Below are 6,535 nucleotides of genomic sequence, written 5' to 3'. Positions count from 1 at the left end.
ACATAAAAATCCACTTCCGGGCCCACTTGGTGTGTGCTTGGGCTGAGCATTGAAGCTTTCATGTGTAGAGACTTTTCTTGGAGTTAAACGCTAGCTTTTGTGCCAGTTTGGGCGTTTAACTCCCATTCTTGTGCCAGTTCTGGCGTTTAACGCCAGAATTCTTGAGCTGACTTGGAACGCCTGTTTGGGCCATTAAATCTCGGGCAAAGTATGAACTATTATACATTGCTGGAAAGCCCAGGGATGTCTACTTTCCAATGCAATTGAGAGCGCGCCAATTGGGCTTTTGTAGCTCCAGAAATTCCACTTCGAGTGCAGAGAGGTCAGAATCCAACAGCATCTGCAGTCCTTTTCAGCCTCTGAATCAGATTTTTGCTCAGGTCCCTCAATTTCAGCCAGAAAATACCTGAAATCACAGAAAAACACACAAACTCATAGTAAAGTCCAGAAAAGTGAATTTTAACTAAAAACTAATAAAAATATAATAAAAACTAACTAAAACATACTAAAAACATACTAAAAAACAATGCCAAAAAGCGTATGAATTATCCGCTCATCAGAAACCAAACCTATAAAGATACCTTGGTGCTATGTTCACAAATCAAAGGAAAAGAAAAGAAAGATTTAAGAATATAATGTAATAGAAAGAATAAAAGAAAGCTAAAGGGATGGAAAGCTAATTGCTTGTCACTAGCAGGAAGAATAACTCTGACCAAAGCTACTCTAACTCTAATTGTAAATTTTGAAATCCAACATAATAGGATATCAAAGGAGATCTATACACACAGCTGGAGAAAATGCAGAGAGAATTTTTCTGGAGGGATACACAAAATTAAAAGAAAAATACATTTGATAAGGTAGAACACTCTATGTCTCCCAAAAGTGCAAGGAGGGTTGGGAATGAGAAATATATAGAAAGTTAATGATGTTTTTCTCATGAAACTAATTTGGAGACTTGAAATTGATTCGAACAGTGTGAGGCTAAAATTTTTAGTCACAAATACATCAAAGAAAGATAAAACACTAGAAGAGTTTAAAGCAAACAAGCTGACTCTCCACTTTAGAAAGAATTGGAGAAATTATGGCCTATAGTGACACAGAATTGCAGCAAAATGATAGGAAATTGAGAGCAAACATCTTTTTGGTTTGATAACTGAGTTCTGAAAGAAGGATACTGCTACGAGAAAGTAGTCAACAATATACAACAAATTCATCTGGAAGAAACTGTAGCAGATCATATTGATGATGATGGGGGATGGGATATACAAAGGATGGAGAATAAGCTACCGAGTTTGATTATAAACAAGATTAGACTATTCCTCCACCAAGATAGAACACAAAATATTCTTTTAGATGAAAACATGATGCGTGAGCATCTTTCCTATCTTTTCCTAGTGAATTTGCATCTAATTTGTTGAGTTTAATAAAGAATTAATTATCTTTTAGCCAATATAGATGCTACTTTGAGTCTTCTGCAATTTTGTTTATTTTAGGTAGCATTCGACTGGATTTGATGGAGTTTCTGCAGCTCAAGAATAAAAAAAGATGGCAGCGAAGAGCGACGCGTACGCGTGATTTGGAGCTTTCCATGGCGACACGTGCGCGTGACTGACGCGTATGCGTGATTTGAAGAATTGCACAGCGACGCGTGCGCATGACCGACGCGTCCACGTGACCGACGCGTCCGCGTGACTTGCGAAAAAGACCATCGACGCGTACGCGTAACATGCGCGACGTGCAGAGAAAGCAGAAAACGTTGGGGGATGATTTCTGGACCCCATTTTAGCACCCAAGTTAGGCGCGGATCCAGTGAAGTCAAGTGGTTCCCACGTTACAAGAAGCGGAGTAGTTAGTTAATTCTGATTTAAATTCAAATTTGATTTTAAAATAGGAAAAGATATTATCTTAATTTTAAAAATTAGATTTTAAATTAATTAGGATTAGTTATAAAAAGGAGAGACTTCTCTTCTATTAGGTACATTCCATTAGGGAGATTCCATAAGGGGGATTCCATTAGGAAATTCTATACAAATTTACATTCCGCATTCCATGAGCAACTAATCCTCCATTGTTAAGGTTAGGAGCTCTGTCTATTTGTATGGATTGATTTTATTGCTTTTTCTATTTTAATTTATGTGTGGATTTGTAATTTAAGAATTGTTTTCACTCTTTATCTTATGAATTTGGGTGGAACGAAAGTATGACCCTCTTTCTATTTGAGTTCTTGTAAAACTTGGAAAAGCTCTTTACTTGAACAACAACTTGAAAATAATTTCTCCTAAATTTTAATTATTTGGATTTAACAGGATACGTGACATATAATCCTCTTATTCTTGGGTAATTAGAATTTTTATGGCATATAAACTGGAATTTGAACTTCACCTTCTAATTGGAATTAATTGACCAAGGAATTGGCAATTAATGAATTTTAGAGGAGGCTAGAAAGGTCTAAGGAATTAGAGTCTAGCCACATATAGTTTGCCATAAATTTAATCCTAAATAATTAAAATAGTTAGTAAGAAAAGTTAATCCAGAAAAAAATAGATAACTCTGAAGTCTTAATAGTTTTCTCCATATTTTATTCCCAACTTATTTATTTGTCTATCTTTTTTATATTCTGAGTTTGAATTTAAACCTTTTGAATATCTCAAAACTTTTTTCACCTTGCCTAACTAAACTTATCACTCAATAACTGTTGTTTAATCCATCAATCCTCGTGGGATCGACCCTTACTTACGTAAGGTATTACTTGGTACGACCCGGTGCACTTGTCGGTTAGTTTGTGGGTTGTAAAATACCACACCAAAACACAATACTAGAGGAGAAATGACCGTAGCATCAGCATACCAAGTACAAACAAAAGATCAATAGAAGGAAGAAAGAGGCATATGGAAGGCCATTTGGACCTGGAAAGGGATGGAAATAACCAAAACCTTTATGTGGAAACTATCCCATGGAAAATTCTAATAACGAAAAAGAAAAGTAGACTGATGGGAGCACATCTAACATGCTACCATTGTCAAAGGTAAAAGAAAACTATAATACATGCGATGAGGAACTGTCCAAAGACTGCTAGAATATTGATACAAATTATACATCTAGCAGCAACGACGATGTTCTTTGGCACAGAATTGTTTAATTGGATAAAGTTGAATTTGGAAAACTCTTTGGGGATTTCTTCCACTTTTTCTTGGAGGGATGAATTCTTTATGATATGTTGGTGGATTTGGAATTAGAGGAATAAGGAAGTTTTATTTTCCCATTCCAGAGGTCCACTAATGCCGTCAAAATAATTAGAAATAATATAACAAATTATCAGGTAGCTTGTATTAGAAAGAGGAGCGGGAGAGAAAGACCACTCCCGAAAAGAGAGGAAATAGTGTAAAATTCACTTTATAGAGGCTCCTAAGCTAAATACCGACGGGATGGTCAAGTTGAAGAATAGTGAAGCTGGCTGTGGAAAATTGTTGCGATATTTTCGCCCAAACAAAAGTAACTAACGTGATATTCTCGCCCAACCAATTCACTTCTATCAAACCCGTCTCAGCAACGGAGACCAATACATCAATGGCAATCTAAAACAAGTCATTGTTACTCAGTTATCAAACAAAGACAAGATATTCTCGCTCTACTATTACATCCCTAACAAACATAAGGGATACCAACATACCAACGGCAACTATTGCCTAAATTAAATATCAATCTATCAATTACTCAGATATCTATTAAGTCGAATTCAAATAGTCCAAACCAAATCAATCTCACCAACACTACCCTCATCAACAAACAGTTAACCCCGAATCCTCACATTCTCACTTACCCAATTATAATAGCCGCGATCCTCAACTTTATATTTCTCCTTACCTACAATTCTTTTAGAAAAGCGAAAAGAAGAAGAAACAGTGGCAGTGACACAAACTAACCTCTTTTACTCATGACTTTAAGACTCCAAACTGTTTCAATAGGAAAGCAATGCCACATTTAATGAAACTATTCAGTTCCATGAAAAACCCTAATCGTTGCATCTATTAAATCAACGGTTCAAAATTACATTGAAAAAATCAAAGATACGATCAATGACAAGACTACTACACTTTTTAATACACGTAACTTCAAATCACATCTAAAATTCAAATTATTTTATTCCTTATTTTAATAAAGTAAGTTGATTTGGGGGCTTCGTATCTATAACTTAGACCGCCGAATTATAACTAAAAAAGCTCCACTTGTTTTTATCAAAATATAGCCAGGTTAAATTTGGGGGCTGTGATATGGTCGCTATAACTCGTCCTTAATACTATAACTCGACAGTATACCTTATATGGCCGTTATAACTCGTCCTTAATGCTACAACTCGGCAGGCCGTTATAACTCGTCCTTAATACTATAACTCGGCATCATACATTATATATCAATAACGAGCACCAAAAGGAACATTGTAATGCCCTGATATGCTATTACTCTCCATTAGTACAAATTATTGAGAGTATAACTGTCGATGCTTCATCCCAAAATATAAAAGGGAAGTAAAACATTTATTTAATTCATTGTATTTTTTGCAAAGCTTATTATTCACTTATTGATTTGAGCGTTTGAGTACTTTTTGCAGGTACCCGCTTTTTGTTGACATATAATTCATTCCGACAGAAAATTTACAGATACTCGTTAGCAGATAAATTATACACTGGCCAACCTTTATAAAAACAGTTATCATTGTATATATAGATATATACATACATACATATGTAGTGTGCAACAGTTTTAATTATAATGTCTCCTATATATTTTGTTTGTCTAAAAGTGGCACTCATATATAAATTAGAGATATATGTAGAATACAGAGAAATATTCGTTGTAAAGAAAAGACCCACATAATTTTTTCTCTCACTCTATATGTATGCATATTTGATTTGATATATGTATAGGAGCAACCGAGCAAGTACCTCGACTAAAATCTCCTATACATGTATGCACCAATTTAACCCTTAAATCGTCTTCCGTATATCAATACTTTATCTATCCTCTCATTACGTTCACTAAGATTAATTTAGTATTATTAGTTCAAAATTAATTAGCGTCACTTATATAGGATTTGATGCGTTTGACATCTCATGATGCCTGCATAATAGATGCGGTAATAATAAAAAAATAATATCTAAAATTATTTTATATAATTATTCTAGTGATACTTAATGAATATTAAATAAGATAATTTTAAATTGTTTATATTGATTTTTTATTTTTTTTCAAATATTATTGAGTATTTATAGATTCTCTACTAACACGATAGTTTTCTTTTACATTAATGTATTAAAAATCATCAATTGACCATCAATAATTTTTTAATAGTGTGAAATTACATCCAATAATAGAAAATCACTTTTTTTAGTTAAGTGCTAATCACAAAACACAAAAATTATTGACTCCTAATTTTTTTTAAATAATATATACTTATATATAAATATATCATAACTGATTTTAGTAATTAATTTTAGTAATTAATTTTTGATAATCTATTTATTATTAAAGTTCATAAAATTGAACTATATTGTTTACTCCATTGTTTAATAATAAGCGATAGACCAAATAATTAACTACTTTGCTGGATTAGCTATACATTTTGTCTACGTTGGAAACATCAAAACAAAATACTATTACTTTTGTTAATTGGTCTAACCCTAAAATTTATATATGCATTATTTGGCCTTCATTATGTATGGCATAATAGTCTGAAATCTGAATCTAAATCTGGTTCTAGAGCTGTGTATTCTGAGCATGCATGCATGTCGGCATGTGCATGTATTTATCTCCAAATCAATAACTACACTTTCCTTATTATTCATTCAAAATATTGAAAGAAACATTTGTAGATGCATCCCATTTTCCCACACCATCTGAAAATGGGTTGTATATGTGTATGGTGCTCATCAATATAAAGTCTCTGCTCATTTTCAAATCAACTTAATTAATTCAACCCTTGCAGCCTTATATTAATACCACCCCATCTACCTATAATAACTGAGGGAATATCTATTATTTATTCTCTACTTGTGCATCCTAATAATTAACCAACGTCCTCGTCATCTTCATCCATTTAAATCTTGAGTGTTTTAAATCAAATTGGATTGTTTAAGTGTTCAATTCACTCGTCTATTTAAATAAATATTGGAGATTTTGAATTTTATTTTGTATATATAATAATTTTATTATTGGTCAGCGACAGTCGATAAACTGTTAAATGAAATTCAGATCCATGACGAATTAATTTTTAACTTGTCAAACTGAAAAATGCTAGCAACCAAAAAAATATTAAGTAAAGTGTTTTAATTTGCTGATTGGTAATTCATTACTACTTCTTTTAGAAAATTATAAGTTGCATATTTAATTTATCTTTCCATAATTAATAATCTTGTTAAATAGATCAACCATAATAATGTGCTTGAGTAGTTAATTAATTAATTATGGTTCTCTTTTGATAAATAAAATTAAAATTTAATTTTGATACATTATAAATATAATATAAAAGATAAAATTT

This window comes from Arachis duranensis, chromosome 5 (genome assembly GCF_000817695.3).
Source record: "Arachis duranensis cultivar V14167 chromosome 5, aradu.V14167.gnm2.J7QH, whole genome shotgun sequence".
Taxonomy (NCBI): Eukaryota; Viridiplantae; Streptophyta; class Magnoliopsida; order Fabales; family Fabaceae; genus Arachis; species Arachis duranensis.
The sequence above is the reverse complement of the archived record's forward strand: the minus strand, read 5'-3'. Positions refer to the sequence as shown.